The following is a 22,244-nucleotide window of genomic DNA, read 5'->3' on the forward strand; positions in this document are numbered from 1 at the left end:
AACTCCGCCCATTCCTCAGGCCACCGCGCCGCGCACCACTGACCCTTGCAGTAAGCCCCAAATCCCACGCCCCCCGCAGCATCTGTAAACAGCTCCCAATCTACGCTGTCAACCACCGGGGCCATGATCAAGGACCTCCCATTATAACGATGCAAAAACTCAAACCAAACTGCCAAATCTGCCCTCAGCGCCTGTGTCAGACGAATGAAATGATGAGGGGCTGTCACCCCAGCCGTCGCTCCCGACAGCCGCCTGCTGAAAATCCGGCCCATGGGCATAATCCTGCAAGCAAAGTTAAGCTTACCCAAAAATGACTGTAATGCACGTAACGTGATCTTACGCAAATGTCTAGCCCGGTCCACCTCCGCCCGTAACGCTACCAATTTATCTTGCGGGAGCCGACACTCCATCCTCAAAGAATCAATGGTGATTCCTAAAAAGACCAGACAGGAGCTAGGTCCTTCCGTTTTGTCCTGGGCCAAAGGCACACCGAACCTCTTTGCCACCCACTCTATCATGTTCAACAACGTAGCACCAACCGAAGACCCGCCTGGACCAACACACAGGAAATCATCCAAGTAATGTATGACCGACGAGACCCCCGCAACATCGCAAACCACCCACTCCAGGAAAGAACTAAAAGCCTCAAAATAGGCACAGGAAATAGAACACCCCATAGGGAGGCAGCGATCCACAAAATAAGCCCCGTCCCAATAACATCCTAACAGCCGTATGCTGTCAGGATGCACAGGGAGGAGGCGAAAGGCCGACTCAATATCCGTTTTTGCCATTAATGCACCCACACCATAGCGGCGCACCCACGCAACTGCCGCATCAAACGACGTGTAAGCCACCGAGCAAAGTTCTGGAGAAATCCCATCATTAACCGATCGCCCCCTCGGGTAAGATAAATGATGTATGAGCCTAAACTTATTCGGCTCCTTCTTAGGCACCACCCCCAGTGGTGACACCACCAGCTCCGGTAAAGGGCAACTCTCAAACGGACCTGCCATGCGCCCCAACTCCACCTCCTTCCGCAACTTATCCCCTACTACCCCTGGATACTGCAACGCTGAACGCAAACTACGCAAGGTAAACGGCACCTTGTGAGCAGGGGCAGGGTTCCGGAAACCAACCCGAAAACCATCCAACAACAAACTTGCCCTGGACCTATCAGGGTACCTATTTAGAAAGGGCTCCATGTCTTCCCACCTCACCGGTGTCCGGCCCTTGACTAGCGCCCCCGGCCCCTCGTCCTTTTCCCTTCCGAAAACATTTAACCGCTCCGTGAGAGATCCCCCCGCAGGAGGAGCAGCTATGTTTGAACTTACAACCCGATCCGAACTTACACTGGCCCTCATTAAACTGCCAGCAGAACCCGGATTTTCCTCCTGTCCCCCCTGCTCCCCCCCCCCGAAGGCAATGAGGGGCCGGCCACCCCGGCCCCACCCCCTTGAAAGGACTGGCCAAAACGCACTGGAGCCATGACCCGCAACCATAACCCTATGTCTTTGTTATCCCACCTAATGTCAGGTCTCACTGCCTTCCGCTGCCGGAACTGCTCATCATAGCGCAGCCACGTCTGCCCGCCATAAACTCGATGAGCCTCTCCGATAGCATCCATATAACAGAAGAGGCCGGAACAATGCTCCGGCGTCTTCTGTCCAATTACGCTTGCCAAAATAGCAAACGCCTGCAACCAATTAACAAAAGTTTGGGGAATCAATCGATACCGACGTTTTTCCTCCTTCTCCTTCTTGCTTTCCAACCACTTCCCTTTATCTAAATTGAACTTCTCCAACGGCAACAATGAAAAAATTTCCACATATTCATCCCTCCATATCTTTTCCCTTACTTCCGGTTTCAGATGCGCCCCCAATGGGCCCTCAAAACAAACATAGACCTCGCCCTTCGCCTTATCATCCAACCGCACCTCATCCACTGCCACATCCTTTTCTGTCTGCACCGACACTGCCACGCCCGATTCCCTAGACACCACCCCAGCTCCCCATAGCGTGCTATCCACCACTGCAGGCCCCGACGGCCCCACCCAAGCTGCAACCGGGGACGGGGAACCTATCGCCCCCCCTCCGCATCGCGCCAAAAGGTCACGCACACAACACAACAATTCCTGAATCTCACCCCCACCACCCGTACTTCCTGTAATCCCCCCGCTACACCCCGGCAATCCCGTAGGCAAAAGTGAACCCCCACCCCCTACCCCTGGGGACCGAAATACAGCAGGCAATGAAAAAGTAAGAGACAGCGACTCACCGGGCTGCGCAGGTGCTGTGTCCCCACCAGCCGGGGCGAAGGATCCATCCAGACGTCCCTCTTGGTCACCGAACTCACGGTCGTCCACTTCATCCTGCCCAGACGGGCCAGGACAAGCGCCGCACGCATGACATCCCCGACCTTCTGATGGAGCGCTCCTTAACTGCGCCAATGAACTGGGCCTCTCCGCCCGTCTGTTGGGGAGGCTCGACCACCCCGCGGCCCGCAGGTAGCCGCCCTCCTGCCCGCCGTGTCACCACCGACCGTGGCACACGCCTGGAATTGGTTGCACCATCCTGGGTACAGGTGGGCCGCCCGACTGGAGCATCGCCAGCACGGCCCACCGCAAGTCCTGGGTCCCGTCGTCTGGAGGCAGAGGGAGGTCCCGGATGCATGGGTGCCTGCCCTACCACCTCCGCTGAGCCAGGCCGGCTTCCAGGATTCCTCTCAGACCAGGCCGTCCTGCTCACGGCAGCCGAGCGAGGGGCCCGGCCTGGAGGGTCCCTCGTGGGGCTCCTTACCCTGCGCCTGGCTCGTGGCATCACTTCCGGGCTCAACCTCTCCGGAGGCCTCGTGCGACGTGACCGCCGCCGGGGAGGAGAGGACGGCACCGCCTGCGCCCCAGATCCAACACGGAGCTGGGTAAGTAGTGCATCCAGTATAAAGTACTGGACAAACTTCCCTGTGCTGCTGCAATTTTCCCTGTGCTGTTAACTAAAAATCACCAGCTTCCCTGTGCTGCTGCAAGCTTCCCTGTGCTGTTACTAAAGATGGCAACGCCTTTCCCTCTCCTACCCTTAAGTAAACTGACCTCGCCCCCCTCACATCCGCCCCCTCCTAACCACACCCCTAACTCCTTAACTCCTTCCCTTCCTAACATCCCTGATCATGGTGGCCTCCCCCTATGGCATTCTGCCGGGTCCAGCCTGTACTGGACCGGTGAGGTGACTACCATCATATAGTACAGGCAGGGAAGCAAACCCAGGACAGTCCACCCTGACTGGGGATTTCTCGCTGACCAGACAAGTGTTAATATAATGTATTCAGGTATATTTTTGCTGTTATCATTAATGTCTATGGATAAAAACAAATCACAAAAACTCCAAAAAGGCCAAACCATTTATTCATACAACTGTACTAGAATATTATCATTTATTGTCACAGAGTGAAATCAGAACAGAAAATGTTGTCATCAGACTCTCTCCGTACTGCAGCCTCAGGCTTTGGGCCTGTAACGTCAAACTTTTCAGCATCGATATTAACCCCTTCAGGACGCAGCCTGTTTTGGCCTTGTGGACGCAGGCGATTTTTTCAAATCCGACATGTGTTCGTTTATGTGGTAATAACTCTGGAATGCTTTTACCTATCCAAGCGATTCTGAGAATGTTTTCTCGTGACATATTGTACTTTACGTCAGGGAAAAAATTTGCTCGATAAATTCAGTATTTATTTGTGAAAAACACCAAAATTTGGAGAAAATTTGCAAAAATTTGAATTTTTCTAAATTTGAATGTATCTGCTTGCAAAACAGATATTAATACCACACAAAATAGTGACTAGTTTACATTTCCCATGTGTCTACTTTATATTTGCATCATTTTTTGAACGTCCTTTCATTTTTCTAGGACGTTACAAGTCTTATAAGTTTAGCAACAATTTCTCACAAGAAATTTCTAAAACCTGTTTTTCATTGACCAGTTCAGTTCTGAAGTGGCTTTGAGGGCCTTCTATATTAGAAACTCCCCATAAATCACCCCATTTTAAAAACTGCACCCCTGAAAGTATTCAAAACCCCATCAAGAAAGTTTCTTAACCCTTTAGGCATTTCACAGGAATTAAAGCAATGTAGAGCTGTAATTTACAAATTAAATTTTTGTTGCAGAAATTCATTTGTAATAAAAAAATTGTGTAACACGGAAGGTTTTACATGAGAAAAGCAACTCAATATTTATTGCCCAGATTCTGCAGTATTTAGAAATATTCCACCTGTGGCCCTAGTGTGGTAATGGACTGAAGCACCGGCCTCAGAAGCAAAAGGAGCACCTAGTGGATTTTGGGGCCTCCTTTTTATTACAATATATTTTGGGCACCTTGTCAGGTTTGAAGAGGTCTTGTGGTGCCAAAACAGTGGAAACTCCCAAAAAGTGACCCCATTTTGGAAACTACACCCCTCAAGGAATTTATCTAGCTGTATAGTGGGCATTTTAACCCCACAGCTTTTTTACTGAATTTATTGGAATTAGTCTGTGAAAATGAAAATCGACAAATGAATGGGCAGATGTTTGCCGACGCTTTCAAGCAGTATTTTCGGCCGTAATTCCAGGCATAAAACGCCTGAATTACGTCCGTAAAAAGTGCGTTTGAACATACCCTAACACTGCAATACCCAAAAAATCCCTTCAACCAATCCCTAATAACCTCCTTTGCCCCTCTTCCCCTTGAGAGATACCCATCCTCTTTTGCTGCAATGATCTCCCTAGACATCTCAAAAAGTAGACAAACCTTTCCTTTCCCCAACGCTTCCTGGCACAAGTGTGAGTAGATAGAGGTCAGCAAACATGTAGAAGTGTCCTGGCCCCAAACTTTCACCCTTCTTTCCACTAAAGGATTGGCTTTTAGTATTGTGCCTCCTTGTCTTTACCTTTTTCCCTCACCATGTTTGAACATTTTTTTACAGCACCTTCAACAGCTTGGCCATCACCCCTTCTAACCTCAACATCAGACCACTCATAATCATCTGACAGATCAGAATCAGACTCAACAGTTGCTGTTATCTTCTTCCTACATTGCTTCACTTTTAGTCATATTGACATCTTGTCCTTCCGGTGGTCCCCATAGTGACTTGCCTTCTCTGCTGCTCTTTACGTCCAGACAAGTTGCTCCTGTAATTACAAACATCGTGCCAGCACCCTCCTTGTGTAGTAAACATTTTGGCCCCATGTTCGGATTATGAGTCCCTCCTGGGATCATGCTGCCCTCACCCACCCAGGAACGCTGTGCAAGGGCCCTGGCACTTGCCCCATCATCATGTGATATTCCCTAAAAAAAATTCTATGCTGACACCATTGAGGATAGCTGCCATGCTTCCACGATGCAAGGACACTTACTTTTAGCCACCACATCTAAACAGTCCATTACACCCCAAGTCCAGGTCCCTGTGCTGCATGTGTTGTGGGAGTTCTATAGGTGGCGATATCCTGGACCCTTCCACTGCTTTCCGCTTGAGTCCTGTAAATATAAAAAGATTTTGCCAGTATCCATTGTCACCTATGCCTGCAGACCATAAGTGGGTAATGCAACTCACTCAAGTCCTTGTCTACTGCATCATATTGGTACGGCCGCCTCAAGTTTCACACTAAAATAGTAGTCCTAGATTAGGCCTATCGAACTTCCAGTCTGTGGCGCCGTGAGATCGAACGCATTAATGTGCCCGCTGCAAGGAACTGCAGCAACTACCGCCACCGTAGTTCCCACGCTACCTCCCTGAAGCCCTTGTAGATAATTTTACCAGGTCTTGACGTGTCCCAAATGTTCTTGGCAGGGCAGCTCTGCCTAAAATCCCCCTACACTACCCCCAATCTCCTCACCCAATTACCTTACACCTACGTTCAGGCCCAAACCGGGCCATGTGGCCAGAATTTTAGGCAAAGAAACCCCTAACTTTCACTATGCCTATTCCTACCAAAGTATCCAAAGTTCCCCTCTACTATCCTTGTGTTGACATTTTGCCCTCTCGTCACTCTTTCAGTGTAGAGAGCTACTGGTGGGTACTGTATATAGTAACTAATGATGGACATACCTCATATAGATGAAATATTACTTCAGAGAGTCCCCCTGGCAGCAGGCAGCCGATCACAACAATATCTGGAACAGAAAATGTAAATTGTGCAGATATTATGAGGTGAGCTTAGTATGGGCCATCATATCAACAAATATATGTTCAGCCTATTGACAACATTGGGGAATTTGTTCCCGCAGCCTCGCTTGTCATGTGTCTCTATAGGAACATTCCGGATGACATCACATTATAGGATTTCTATAGGTTGTTATTTTCTATAATACTTACATATATACGGTGGATCTTCTAGCATGTCGGCTGTCACTGGGGCCGCATATTCACATGTCTTATATGTCTGTAATATACATAATGGGTTTACTGCATATACATAAAATAACCCCATATCTATAATGTATAATAATATATTTACTGTCACACATGTCATTTCCTATCACAGGGCGAGTCCAATAGCCCCTCTGCCACAGAAATAACGCCAGCAGTATAACGGCACATGACAATTGGATGGCGCTGGTATAGATGTTGTGTGAGGGCCCAGGAGCTTATAGTTATTCTCCTATATAATCGTATCCTTAATAAAATACATCTAATTTATTTCTTGTTTAGTCTTTTGGACTGGAGTAGAGAGGGTAGAAAATGGTAAATTACGTTTCTGGATTTAGATACCAGAGAAAATATTTATTAAAGATTTTTTCTGACAGTTTTAAAACTTGAGTATAAGCCGCATATGTCTATAAATAACAGACAGTCACTACTCATCCTCCATATACCCTGCGGCTCCTGCGCTGGTGATTCTGATGTCTTTGGTTACTAGGCCACAGCGGTCATGTCAGTGTGGACGGCTGTCACTGCTGCAGCTATTATGTCACATCCAGGGCCGGCCTCAGGTTGATTGGTGCCCTGTGCTGTACCTTCTATGGACGCCCTCCCCCCTTATGATGCTTTATGTAGTGGCCCATTAATATAATGATACAGCGCCCAATAACGTCATCTAGTCATTAGACTATGAAATCTATCTTTCTGTCTTTCCACAGGTTTGGTCCACAAGTGCTGGATCGGGAGTACAAGCTGTGGGGGCTCAGGACATCTATGGTGGTGGCGCCCCCTTCAGGATGGGCCAGTAATGCGCCCTGTGCGATCGTATAGAGATGCAGGAAATAAAATACACCGACCTTGGACTCTCCTACTGAATACGTCCGGCTGAATGTAGGACGTTATGTGATGGTGAGGTGGAGGGCTCTGCTTATTCTGTGATCTGCCCTCCTGGGACGTGTGGTTCTCATCAGCTCTTATGAGGAATTAATACCAGGAGTAAGAAAGACAAAGTATTAGGAGAAATCCCAATCAATGGAAACATTTTCATGTAGAACCGAGACCAGTCCCCAACATTGTATTTTATAGCTTTAGGTGTATTATATATTATCTCATTTTTATGCTTCTACAATGTGTCTCTTATCAGTGAGTTATTATAATGAACTATATTCTTATTACATCACAACAGTAACTATTATGGGGTTTCTCAGGGGGTTCATACAAATATTCACACAGACACTTTATTAGGAGTCCTGCCACCCCTCCCCCTACAATGCGGCAGATAAACGCTGTGGACGTCAGAGTGACAGGCGGCATGGACAGGTCCGCTCTCGGCCGCCCGCTTTTATTACTTGTAGTAATGATAACAGTAAGGTAAGCAGTGTCTCCCCTGACTGCCAGCAAAGTTTGGGGTCCATGTCTGGGACACACTGCACAAGTGCCCAGCGCTGAGACACCAAGTAGTAGAGATGACTCCTGATCCCTGTACCTTTCCTTCACCATGACATTACAATATACAATATTATATAATACAACCCCTCAGCAGTTACATGACGTGGAATCAGTGGCTATTACAAGATGTTTGCCCATTTGGCCTAGGTATTTAGCCGGTCAGGGGGCTTCTCCCATATGACTTTCTCACATAAATCAGGGGCGGACGTACCATATGTGAGATCTGTGCAGTTACATTGGGGCCAAGCAATTTTTTTCTATTCTTCCATCTACCACCCCCTATTGTGCCCTTACCTGTCCCCCCTAGACTACATGGCACCGCCAGTCATGTGACCATCTTCATATTACACATAGAAACCCATTACCTACACGATCCCTATCCCTATATATAGTAACTAATGATGGACATACCTCATATAGATGAAATATGACTTCAGAGAGTCCCCCTGGCAGCAGGCAGCCGATCACAAGGTATTCTGGAATGAAAATGTAAATTGTGCAGATATTATGAGGTGAGCTTAGTATGGGCCATCATATCAACAAATATATGTTCAGCCTATTGACAACATTGGGGAATTTGTTCCCGCAGCCTCGCTTGTCATGTGTCTCTATAGGAACATTCTGGATGACATCACATTATAGGATTTCTATAGGTTGTTATTTTCTATAATACTTACATATATACGGTGGATCTTCTAGCATGTCGGCTGTCACTGGGGCCGCATATTCACATGTCTTATATGTCTGTAATATACATAATGGGTTTACTGCATATACATAAAATAACCCCATATCTAGAATGTATAATAATATATTTACTGTCACACGTGTCATTTCCTATCACAGGGCGAGTCAGACATTGAACACATTTTGTAATGTAACGTAGACCCAGGGAACATAACTATAGGGGTGAAGAGGTTGTAGTCACACACAGGCCCTGGTGTCCATGACTGGCATAAGCGGGTCACAACCTGAACAAATCCCCAATTCTGCCATCACCTGGAGGAATCCTGACACATGTAATGAATATTCTGGGCATGCACCGGGTTACCTGACAATATATAAGTTTGGGTGGCAGCTTAGTCTGGATGCCATAGTTCACCACACCGGGTTTCCAGGCTCTTGGTCTCTGATCCTAATATATTACAGGTTTGTAGCTTGTCAGTAATAAGCGGTCACTACATTTTGTTAGGGACATTTTTTTCTATTCTTCCATCTACCACCCCCAGCATTGAAGCGAGGAATATTAGGAAGAACAACCTTGTTTTCTGAGGGACAATGTGAGAAAACTGAAATTGGGCTCTTGGAGAGAATCTCCATTATTGCTATAAACCCTCCAGCCAGTAAATATGTGATATAACGTGTGTAGAGGTAAAGAAATATTCGGCACTTACCTTGGACTCTCCTACTTTATATGCTGGGCAGTAGTTGGGCGCTCTCCTTATTTTTTGAGCCGCCCCCCTACACCTGGACCTGAGACCATCACAGAGATCTTCATTGGGCTGTTACTTTTTTATTACTCCTGGAAATATAAGAAGAAATTGACAGCTGGGTGATGCTATTCCCTTTTCTCAATGCCATGGTCTGATACTATACAATGAGTGCTGACAGTTTCATAATGTTTAGGGACACGGCCTATAGACAAGAGATATTGTATGCCCCATATGTAAATATTTCCAGGAGGAATTATAGAGGAATGGCAATATGCAGAGTGCTAAGAAGAGATGCTCCAGTATTATAATTTTATGGGAAATACAATTATTTACTTATAATAGGAACAGACAAGTCCAGAACATATGACCAGTATTATATACATAGAAGAGATAATACATCCTCCCTGGGATTGGAGCTTAATTGTAATTAATTATTATAATATAAGATTACACTTCATGGGAAATACAATTTGTCAGTTATAGATTTAGGCAGCAGTGGATTTGGGGTCACTATATAGCAGGTAATGGAGTTGGTCCTCTCCTCTTTGCGGCTGGGTGGTGACAACCTGCGCAGGACTCCGCTCTCCAGAGGAACTACATTGGCAGCAGAAAAGCGGTGGAGAATTGTCCCAAAGGTCATGGGAAGGGAATGGAGAGGTAAACAAACATCACGCCCGTCTGTCCTCAGTAGCTACATTGGGGCCCCATAATGGAGGGCCCGGTTTGATCTTCGCTATGAGGACCCCTGTCTTCTATGTCCGGCTCTATATCCAGGAGTAAGATTATGTGACTGGTGAACTTCTTGGTGTCAGTAGAATAAGAGTGTTGATGATAACTATGACGGCCGCCACGTGTCAGGGATCTATCTCCCTATGTGACATGGAGGAATGGCTTCAGTCATACACAACAGTGACGTCTGTTTTCTGACCTGATAATTTGGGACGTGTATGAGTAATATGCAGGAAAGGTAAATTACAGGAAAGAGAGATCAATACCTGAGCGCTGTATTCAGGACACTGTCCCGGCAGCAGCAGTTCTGGGACTAATCAAGGGATCTGTTCAGATAAGATCTAAGAAAAAAATACAAAACCTCTGATCACAGGATAGATACAAGAATAGTTGTCATGTTACCAGAAGTTACACAAGAAAAAGAGAGGAAAAGGATCCAGCGCTGAGACAATATGAGTCTATAAAAAATGGAAACTTCTTCCAAGTTTTATTGGACAAACGAAGTTAAAAATAGGATAGTCCGTGTATCTTTGGTATCCGTGGTTCATTGGGATGAATAAGCAGGTGCCTACGCGTTTCAGACGCGCTCTGCCTCCTTAATCATGGCTTTCCGTGAGAACTCTGTCAAATGTCAATGGATTTTATATCCGGTCAAGCAGGTGAATTTGATTGCGGTCCACACAGATTACTTTGCTGGAACGCTTCGCCATTATTTAGTTCTGACGGCTGATCTGATAGATATGAAGTCCAGGAATCGGGAGCGGCTAATTCAGGTATAGTATTTCTTGTCGTCATTTTGTTTGGAATTTACAAGTACTTTAGATTGTGCCGCAGCCTTTAATTGTTGGTTCATGAAGGTGACATGAATATGGCCAGAGTTCAATTGACTAATAGACGGATTGGGTTCAAATACATCTATGTGAGAAAAGTGTTAGATAAAAACGTGTTGCGTTGTTGCTGGAGATATCAAAAATGTTTAAGATGTTAGTAGGATGTGTTTTGTATATATCGTTTTTTAATTATTTTTGGTATTATTAGTTGGTTTATTTGTTTACTTCTTAACTGGGGAATGTCCTGAACACGTATTATGGTTCATGTCATTTTGATGATGTTATACCCCTATTGTATATTTTATTGTTTTTTATTTTGCTTTGATGGGGTGTTTCTTCCTGGTAATATTTCTATGGATTTTGATATTAACACAACTTGTCGTTTTCTACTTGAATGATGAGAATTTAATGACAAACACGTTTGTTTGGCGTTATATCATTACGTTTTTCTAATTCTATCATGTGTTCTGGCGGCCAATCATATTGCTATTTACTTAAATATTTATGTTTTGTTGATTCCCGTTAATTGCCTTGAATTGGTTCATTTAGCTATTGCCATTGATTTGGAAGATAGGACTTGGATGATATTGTTTGCATTCAATTATTCTCAACTTGTTATATATTTTGATCGATACAGGAAAAACGTTGGCTCCTTATTCCTTTTAGGGATCATTATGCACCCATATTTATTGTCTGGAAGTCTGATGTGTTTTTCTTGTGCACGTTCGTGCATATAATAGCGATCTCTCATTTTAGGACATTGTAATGTATTGGTTTATGTACTAATGGTATTGAACTTGTATAATATGAATTTAATGATAAACTCATTTGTTGTAATGATAATAATTTTATCGGCATACATTGCGTATGTGTATTATATATTTATGATGCTCGAATTATAAAATTAATTTATTAATGTATTTTTAGTTATTTGTGTTAGTAATGTTTGGGGGGGAAAGATAATGCAGTTATGTGTTTATTCCCGTTGGTAAGCTTGAATTTGTTATTTTAGTTCCTTGCATTATCTAGACAGCGATGCTAGAATGATTAGTTTGAATTAACTGTTATCACTTTCTTGTGTATTATAGTCAAAAATTCCAAAAATCAATAATGGAACATCAATTCCTTCCTCTTTTGTAACCTAAAAATCCAATATGCCTCTCTTGTACGTGTCTTATGTATAATATCTCCCCCTCTTTTTGGAGTATGAATTTTTTCAATGACATAGCATTTGAAATAGTTGGTCAATCTGTTGTGTTGATGGATAAAATGTTTAGCGACATTTGAGATGTTGACAATATTCGGATTACGTATGTATCCTAGATGTTCTAGCATTCTTGTTTTAAATTTACGGTTGGTGCATCCTATGTATTTGAGGTTACACTGGGTGCATTCAATAATGTAGATTACTGATTCTGTATTGCAGTTGGTGTAATTATTAATGGTGAAGACGTTTGTATTATTTGTATCGTGGAACAGTTTTTTTGGAAGTGCAAAGAGGCAGACTTTACATGGGTTGTTCCCACATTTGTAAAAGCCTTTCTGTTCCAGCCAGGTGGTTTTAGTTATTTTAGAATTGAAGAAGGATGGTGAAAGGAAGCTACCTAGAGACGATGCTTTCCGGGCTACAATTCTACACCCGTCTTTGAGGATGTCTTCCAAACTGTCATCTTCCATCAGCATGGGTAAACGTTTATTTATGATCTTTTTTATATCGTTGTACTGATTGTTTTGTTGCAGGACCAGAGTTGGTTTGTTTGAATCCGATGCTGTGTGTAGGTTTTCTTTAAACAGTAGGATGTCTCTAGATTGTTTATGAATTACATTTGCGCCTTTTTCAAGGACCAATTGGGATATCCTCTACTGTGTAATCTTGTATGAATTTGTTTTTGTTCCACTTCGTAGTAGACTTCTGAACTGCAATTACGTTTTGCTCGGCTCATTTCTCCGATTGGGGTGGATTGGATTGTGTGCTTGGGGTGGTTGCTTGATGCATGTAGTATGGTATTTCCACTCAGAGGTTTTCGGAATGTTTTAGTGCAGATTCGAGTTCCTGCTTTTCCCATCAACTCGAGATCCAAAAATGTGATGTTGTCTTTGTTCCATGTGTGGGTGAATCCAAGATTTGATGTATTTGAAGTTAGGAAAGTTATGAAGTGTGGGATGTCTGAGGTGTCCCCTTCCCAAATAAATAGGAGGTCGTCTATGTACCTTCCATACCAGTTGATATTACCTGCAAAAGGATTGTTTATTGAAAAAATCGATATTTCTTCCCACCACGCCATCACTAAGTTAGCTAGGGAGGGGGAAATTTGGCTCCCATGGAGACGCCTTTCATTTGTAAATAAAAATTGCTGTCAAATAGAAAAAAATTGTGTGACATTAGAAACATCACTGCCTCCAGGATAAATGCCTGTAACTTCTCAGCATAGGTGCTATGTATGGACAAATGATGTTTTAGTGCTAACAGTGCTATATGGTGGGGGATCCTGGTGTACATTTTAACCCAATCTGTTTATTAGTCAATTGAACTCTGGCCATATTCATGTCACCTTCATGAACCAACAATTAAAGGCTGCGGCACAATCTAAAGTACTTGTAAATTCAAAACAAAATGAAGACAAGAAATACTATACCTGAATTAGCCGCTCCCGATTCCTGGACTTCATATCTATCAGATCAGCCGTCAGAACTAAATAATGGCGAAGCGTTCCAGCAAAGTAATCTGTGTGGACCGCAATCAAATTCACCTGCTTGACCGGATACAAAATCCATTGACATTTGACAGAGTTCTCACGGAAAGCCATGATTAAGGACGCAGACCGCGTCTGAAACGCGTAGGCACCTGCTTATTCATCCCAATGAACCACGGATACCAAAGATACACTGACTATCCTATTTTTAACTTCGTTTGTCCAATAAAACTTGGAAGAAGTTTCCATGTTTAATAGACTCATATGGTCTCAGCGCTGGATCCTTTTCCTCTGTTTTTCTTGTCTATCCAGTACGTGTGCCGACACGAGGACCCGAGCGCTACAGGCAAGGCAAATTACCTGCACAGGTGAGCTGGTGGACTCCTCCCATTTTCTCTACTACCAGAAGTTACACTTATAAACTTATACATTACACATATACACTATTTAACAATGGAGTCTATAGATGACCAACACATGACATATATCAGAGGCGTCCGTCACCGCCATCCAGTAAGAAACGTGTACAGTATGTTAAATGTATACAATTCTATTAACACGGGAATATATGTGTGACGGAGACTGAGGGACGGCATATGTCGGGGGTATACTTTGTGTAACATCTCGCGTCATACATCTCAGGATATGTCAGATTTAGGCTGGATTCACACGAGCATGTTCGGTCCATAAAGGACGGAACGTATTTCGGCCGCAAGTCCTGGACACACTGCAGGGAGCCGGGCTCCTAGTATCATAGTTATGTACGACGCTAGGAGTCCCTGCCTCGCTGCGGGACAACTGTCTCGTACTGTAATCATGTTTTCAGTACGGGACAGTAGTTCCACGGAGAGGCAGGGACTCCTAGTGTCGTACATAACTATGATGCTAGGAGCCCGGCTCCCTGCACTTTGTTCGGTCCGGGACTTGCGCCGAAATGCGTTCCGTCCTTTACGGACCGAACATGCTCGTGTGAATCCAGCCTTAGGGTTAAGTTAGGCTCTGTTCACATCTGCGTTGGGGTCCCGTTCTAACTTTCCATCTGAGATTTCCGTCAAAACGGGACCCTGAGCAGACACAAACTGACACTGACGGAAACCAGAGGTTTCTGCTTCCATCACGATTGATTTCAATGGTGACGGAGCCGGTTCCTGAGGTTTCCGTTTGCCTCTTTCGTGCACTGGACCCGTTGTTTTGCCGGAAGCAATAGCGTAGTCAAAGTGACGGGTCCGGTGCACAACGGACACAAATGGAAACCACGGGCATCGGCTCTGTCACCATTGAAATAAATGGCGATGGAAGCAAAAACCTCCGGTTTCCGTCGGTGTCAGTTTGTGTCTGACAGAACGTTAGAACGGGACTCCAACGCAGATGTGAACAGAGCCTTAAGGAAAGACACATCTGTAGACATGAAAGGTAAATTAAAATAAAGCTAGATCAAGCCTGAGCGCTGTATTCAGGAGGCTTCCCCGGCAGCAGCAGTTCTGGTCCAAATCCAGGGATCTGTTCAGACAAAATCCAAGAAATAATATAAAACCTCTAATCACAGGATAGATACAAGAGTAGTTGTCATGTTAACAGAAGTTACACCAAAGTGGAAACATAATTTACATGTTAAAGAAGTTCTCTACCTTGTACCGCAGTCACAGAACCACCTGAATGGACTATAGGAGGACTGTAGCATCCTTCCTTACTCCACACAGGTCAGATACTTGGTTTCCCATTTATACTCTGATAACTATGACTGGCTCCAAGTATTAGAAGTTACCTATCTACCCAAATCACATGAAGGAACGGAATCAGCCATATGTAAAAGTGGGAACTGTTGTCGGGGAGTCGTTACTTTCAGCATCACATATTCTCTCTCTGAGTTCATGAATAAAGCTTAAGAGAAATTTCAGTTTTGTACTCAAATATTTTATGTTTTAGGTAAGTTCTAGAATACCCGGACCCTTAAATATGCCAAAGAGTATATAAGATAGATAGATAGATAGATAGAGAGAGAGAGAGAGAGAGAGAGAGAGAGAGAGGGAGAGGGAGAGGGAGAGAGAGAAAGACAGATAGATAGATAGATACATAGATAGATAGATAGATAGATAGATAGATAGATAGATAGATAGATAGATAGATAGATAGATAGATAGATAGATAGATAGATAGATAGATAGATAGATAGATAGATGGTAGATAGATGGATGGATAGATAGATATGAGATAGATAGATAGATAGATAGATAGATAGATAGATAGATAGATAGATAGATAGATAGATAGATAGATAGATAGATATGGGGTAGATAGATAGATAGATAGATAGATAGATAGATAGATAGATAGATAGATAGATAGATAGATAGATAAATATAATTTTTCTTACTATAGAGCTTTATATTAGTCTTCATATATTAATGTCTATAATAAATATCTCAGCATCATTCTCCATGACAGAGTTATTTGGTGGAGGATGTGGTGGTTGTGACCTCATCGTATTCTATAGTGAACATAGTCTGTAATCTGGCAAATGTGGAACATGAACATTGAAGGGACTTTCCAGGACTTTGATACTGATGGCCAAGCCTTGACAAATGGCATCAATATCAGATCAATGAGGGTCCGACTCCCAGCACCCCAACTAATCAGCTGAATGAGGGGCCCCTTTATTGCTTACCAGGCATAGCACCGTATATTTTGTAGTGGCTGTGCCTGGTACTGCAGCTCTCTGAGCTGAGCTGCAATACTGAGCACAGCCACTACCAAATGCATGGAGCTTTCCTGGTAAACAATGAAGAGGACATGGGGCTGACCAGGGTGGTGCGGCCCCTTTACTCAGCTGATCATGGGGATGGTGAGAGTCAGATCTCCACCGATCTGATATTGATGGACTATCCTAAGTACAGACCATCAATAATAAAGTCATGGAAATTCCCTTTAAAAGGTAAATAAGAGATTTTATACAAAGGACAGAACATACATATAAAATTATAGAGGATCTGACGTCTCTCCTGACATGTCTGTTCTAGAAAATACTTGAGAATTCACATTTCTATTCACACATTACTGACTGCTGCAATTTTCAGGAAATAGTAAGTTGTAACTTTAATGGGGAAAATATGTAACATTGAAATCTGAATGTAAAATCCTCATGTTCAGTTTTTACTTCTGTTCATAGAAACATTTTACTGGAACTTGAACTGTTTCTCTAAAAAAACAACTCCGGCAATTATCAGAAATAATTCCTTCTACAATCATATAGTTGTGGTGAGATGCTGGTTATAAATTGCTGCAGGAATGTCCAGTGTGAATCTGGTCTTATCTGAGAATTCTAGAGCGTAGATATTTCATGTATCCAGTAACATGTATAATTAATAACACTGACATTATAGCTGATAAATAATACAATGCTGCATCTTACCTGTCAATCACACAGTCAATCACAGTCCTGGTCCAGATGTTATTCCAAAAATTGTAGAAAAAGCCCAAAAATCGTGATCTGTAGGAAACACACTGATCAAATATCAAGTGTAAAGTGAGTGTAATACAGCTGCACATAGAACCCAGCGACTAGTACTGTCTATGACATCATCAGTGACATCATAAACGGCTGCAGTATCTGTTACATCATCGATTAGCTCCTCCTGCCTGGATAGACTGTCTGTGTATACACTGGATATAGGCGTTACATGGGACTGCTGTTTTATATACATGGAGGATACATGTGTTATTATAGGGGCTACGACTAAGAACATGTAATGTATGACACGTGTGAGCTGTTACTGGATGGATAGACTGTCTGTGTATACACTGGATATAGGCGTTACATGGGACTGCTGTTTTATATACATGGAAGATACATGTGTAATTATAGGGGCTACGACTAAGAACATGTAATGTATGACATGTGTGAGCTGTTACTGGATGGATAGACGGTCTGTGTATACACTGGATATAGGCGTTACATGGGACTGCTGTTTTATATACATGGAGGATACATGTGTTATTATAGGGGCTACGACTAAGAACATGTAATGTATGACACGTGTGAGCTGTTACTGGATGGATAGACTGTCTGTGTATACACTGGATATAGGCGTTACATGGGACTGCTGTTTTATATACATGGAGGATACATGTGTAATTATAGGGGCTACGACTAAGAACATGTAATGTATGACACGTGTGAGCTGTTACTGGATGGATAGACTGTCTGTGTATACACTGGATATAGGCGTTACATGGGACTGCTGTTTTATATACATGGAAGATACATGTGTAATTATAGGGGCTACGACTAAGAACATGTAATGTATGACACGTGTGAGCTGTTACTGGATGGATAGACGGTCTGTGTATACACTGGATATAGGCGTTACATGGGACTGCTGTTTTATATACATGGAGGATACATGTGTTATTATAAGGGCTACGACTAAGAACATGTAATGTATGACACGTGTGAGCTGTTACTGGATGGATAGACTGTCTGTGTATACACTGGATATAGGCGTTACATGGGACTGCTGTTTTATATACATGGAGGATACATGTGTAATTATAGGGGCTACGACTAAGAACATGTAATGTATGACACGTGTGAGCTGTTACTGGACGGATAGACTGTCTGTGTATACACTGGATATAGGCGCTACATGGGACTGCTGTTTTATATACATGGAGGATACATGTGTTATTATAGGGGCTACGACTAAGAACATGTAATGTATGACACGTGTGAGCTGTTACTGGATGGATAGACTGTCTGTGTATACACTGGATATAGGCGTTACATGGGACTGCTGTTTTATATACATGGAGGATACATGTGTAATTATAGGGGCTACGACTAAGAACATGTAATGTATGACACGTGTGAGCTGTTACTGGATGGATAGACTGTCTGTGTATACACTGGATATAGGCGTTACATGGGACTGCTGTTTTATATACATGGAAGATACATGTGTTATTATAGGGGCTACGACTAAGAACATGTAATGTATGACACGTGTGAGCTGTTACTGGACGGATAGACTGTCTGTGTATACACTGGATATAGGCGTTACATGGGACTGCTGTTTTATATACATGGAAGATACATGTGTTATTATAGGGGCTACGACTAAGAACATGTAATGTATGACGCGTGTGAGCTGTTACTGGATGGATAGACTGTCTGTGTATACACTGGATATAGGCGTTACATGGGACTGCTGTTTTATATACATGGAGGATACATGTGTTATTATAGGGGCTACGACTAAGAACATGTAATGTATGACACGTGTGAGCTCTTACTGGACGGATAGAAACTGTTTTACTAATAAAGGATTCATTTTATATAATTTAGTTTGAGTTCTGGATTTTCACCTTTTTAATGCTCCACAAAGTTACCAGAATATTATCCGCGCACCGAGAGTTTATTGGACACACGGGCGGCCTGGTGAGCGGAGGAACTTCTTGTGTGTTTGGAGTCATGTACAGATGTAGTCATCCTTATCCTGACTCTGATAACTTGTCACTTAAGTCATTGAAAACCATTGAAAAAGTGAAATGAAAGTTTCTTGCCGCTGTGTATTTAATGCGTTAGAAGTCAAGTTAAAGATCTCCACATCTGTACATAGAAGGGGACACATTGCAGAAGAATTATATCATTAGTGTCACTTCTATAAATTGGATCTGTGTGTAAAACTGTCACCTCTGTCTTTGAAGTGTCGTCTCGTCATTACAACCTCGTTTTGAAATGACGTTTTCTCTTTATTCCGGACGCTACAGACACTGACCAATAGGCGACTATCTTTATAGACTGTGCGCCATTTATAATATTAGTGTCTTCTTTTGGGCCCCTCAGACACCGGCCCCCGGGGAGACTTTTACCTCTGTAACCCCTATTATTATGCCCTTGATGATTATACACCGTTCAGCCATAACATTAACCCATTAAGCCCCCATGACATAACTGGACACCATGGATTGTCTTACATAAGGCCACATGATGTACAGTCACGTCACGGTGATTGTGCGGGCACAGGAGGTCATTCTATTTGAAGATGCCGCCACATTGGGAATTTTTATGGATACAAAATCTATTTGCTATTATTTAACATTGATCTTTTTGTGCATTTATAACATTTGTAACAAGAATAATTTAGGTGTAAATGGGTCTTAAAGGAGTATTCCCAGCTTACACATAAAGGACGTGTTCACACGGCGCATCTTCAGGCGGATCTCAGAGTGTAAAATGCTCGTGTTACGCTCCGAAATACACTAGAAATGCGCCTGCAAACCGCTTACCACTAATATAAATAGGAAATACAACGCACAGCTCATATGAGGCGGATATTTTTGCTGCTGAATTATTAAACAAGTAAAAATACGCTTTATAAAAAAGAAGGGACATGTCCCTTTCGGAAGCATTTTAGAAGCTGATTTCTCCCTTTTCCTGTGACACTTTAAAAAATTCTCTGAAAAATCTCCTCAAAATACGCTCAAAAATGATTGGAACATCAGCTCTAAAAAACGGCCGGAATCAGAGTCTCTTCTTTTAATCTCAGCCTCGTATTTTCAGCCTAAACATCTGCGGTGTGAACCTGCCCTCACATGCACATTTCCTGCAGACCTCACCCAGTCATCGCTACTCGCTTCACGCTGTTTGTTTTGGGGAGCGCGGGGGGGGGGTTTCTTTCCCTAATCCCAGACAACCCTCTTCAGGCTGGATTCACACACAGTATAACGTTTTTTTCAGGCGTTTTTTCCATAGACTTCTAAATAGAACTTCAAAAATGCCAGAAAAAAAAGCACATACAAAATGACACCACATAAACACGCCACTAAAAATGCCTTAAAAATGCATGTTTCATTTTAATAACGCTGGTGTTTTTAGAAGTGTTTTGGTGCAGTTTAATATGACAGAGATTTTCTGTGTGTGAAGGAGGCCTTAAGGTAACGCTGTGGGAAAGATATTATAACCGAAAGAAATTGATACATAAATTTCCCTCTGCATAGAACATATCCAAAGCCGTCCCATTCGTTTTCTTCACCATAGTGTCCGTATCCCTCTCTACGTGACTGGCCACAATATTGTTCGCTGTGATGGCGACTTTCCTATGATGCACACGGATATGAAATCCTTACATGGTGTAAGGATGACGAGTAATATAAAAAGATACAATATATCACTGCATACTGAATCGGTAGAGTTCCATATTATATATACTGTAAGTGGGAGTGCGGTTTGCACCGTGTTATTCTTTAGGATTTGATCGATATTTTCCTATATGATCCATGAGAGGTTTGGGATCATTTCTGGGGATAGTAATTGTCTGGAATTCTAATGAAACTTGGTGTCACACAGAAGGATCCTTTCTTTTTGAGTCGTGTCTTGTCTTCTGGTCTCCATTTATCCTGGCACTGAGACGGCCTCTCCTTTCCGAGGGAGGTTAAATGTCAAGGAATCACTACTTGAGAAAATCCCCAGAGTGCAAGTTTATGGAATTGCTATACGAGCAATTCCCCAAAGGCAGCTGGAGACTGTCTGGATCAAGTGTGCAGGTAAATCAGCTACCTCAAGTCCATCACCACCCTGGTCAGCATAGTCTAAGGCTACTCTATGGTCTTCACCAGAGCCCACCTCAAGGCAGGTTGGATTTGGCTGCATAGAACCCAGGTTGCTTCTACAGAATATGGTGTTGGGCAGGAGGTGCAATGCAGGCAATGCCAGAACGGAAACCAGACAGATAGAGGGTAAACAGCAAGCGGAGTTCACAACAAGGAGATACTAAAAGTCCAAATCCCAAAACAGAAGAATACCAGGACTTGCAGAGGTCAAAACCAGCCGAGAGCAGAATGTCCAAATCAGTGAGCAGAGGGAAAATCCAAAGACAAAGCCAAGGACCAGTTCAAAGAGTCCAAACAGTCAAGGTGATACAGGAGCTTGATCAGAAACATGCAAACACAAGAAATCACAAGTAACAATGAGAAAACTGAACAGATTCAAAAACTCCACCCTTGGCCCTGATAGGACGCAGACAGAGAAATGAGATTGGCTCTGTATCAAAACCAGGACCATCCAGAAGCTTGGCTAGTAGTCATGACAATCTTAAAGTGACCGACGTTTCCTAAGATTAAATATGAAATAAATCACCTGCTCTTAGCTATTTTTTCTCGCATATGTCATGTAAATTGTCCAAATGTTTGATCAGTTTTCATGAAACATTAAAGATTTTGTTTTTGGAATCGTTATTAACATGTTTTTTATACTCATTTCTGTGTATTGTGCTTTGATTGCGTGACATTCTGTAGTTTTCAATTAAATTTTTGTTTATTTTCTTTAGTATTTACAGTGTTTTGAAGTGGGCGGAGATAGAGCACTCTGTAGCCAATCAGATCATTGGACAGATCCAAGAAGCAGGAGAGGAGTGTGCTGATCTTGTGGGAGGCAGTGACATGTTCATTCATCTGACTGTCTAAAGTGGATATAAGTAGTTATCATCTTGAAAGACAAGACCACATATGACAGCATTTGATGTGGCTAAAAGGTTACGGCCAGGGTTTGACACCAACACAGATGGGTGCGATTTGCGTTTTTGGTAGTTTTGGTACAGTATGGGAGACGTATTGCTGCTCAATACAATTAACCCTTTCCCGACATTTGCTGGATGGATATGTCATGGTAAGCTACTGCTTCCCGCATTTTGCAGTATCCATACGACATATGCATGGCACCGGCTCAGAA

At 43.1% G+C, this 22,244-nt stretch overlaps 2 long non-coding RNA genes across 2 annotated transcripts; both read right to left on the reverse strand.

Moving 5' to 3' along the window:
• Positions 1 to 6,081: 6,081 nt before the first annotated feature.
• On the reverse strand, positions 6,082 to 7,369 carry LOC142718064 (uncharacterized). Its single transcript, XR_012872207.1, has 3 exons — positions 7,243 to 7,369; positions 6,341 to 6,407; positions 6,082 to 6,138 (listed from the first exon to the last, which is right to left on the reverse strand). It is a non-coding gene; the product is annotated as an uncharacterized LOC142718064 (long non-coding RNA).
• An 874-nt stretch (positions 7,370 to 8,243) lies between these two features.
• LOC142718063 (uncharacterized) lies at positions 8,244 to 10,388 on the reverse strand. The gene is made up of 4 exons (XR_012872206.1): positions 10,263 to 10,388; positions 9,229 to 9,356; positions 8,512 to 8,578; positions 8,244 to 8,310 (listed from the first exon to the last, which is right to left on the reverse strand). It is a non-coding gene; the product is annotated as an uncharacterized LOC142718063 (long non-coding RNA).
• Positions 10,389 to 22,244: the final 11,856 nt, after the last annotated feature.

Source organism: Rhinoderma darwinii, unplaced genomic scaffold (assembly GCF_050947455.1).
Source record: "Rhinoderma darwinii isolate aRhiDar2 unplaced genomic scaffold, aRhiDar2.hap1 Scaffold_4580, whole genome shotgun sequence".
Lineage (NCBI taxonomy): Eukaryota > Metazoa > Chordata > Amphibia > Anura > Rhinodermatidae > Rhinoderma > Rhinoderma darwinii.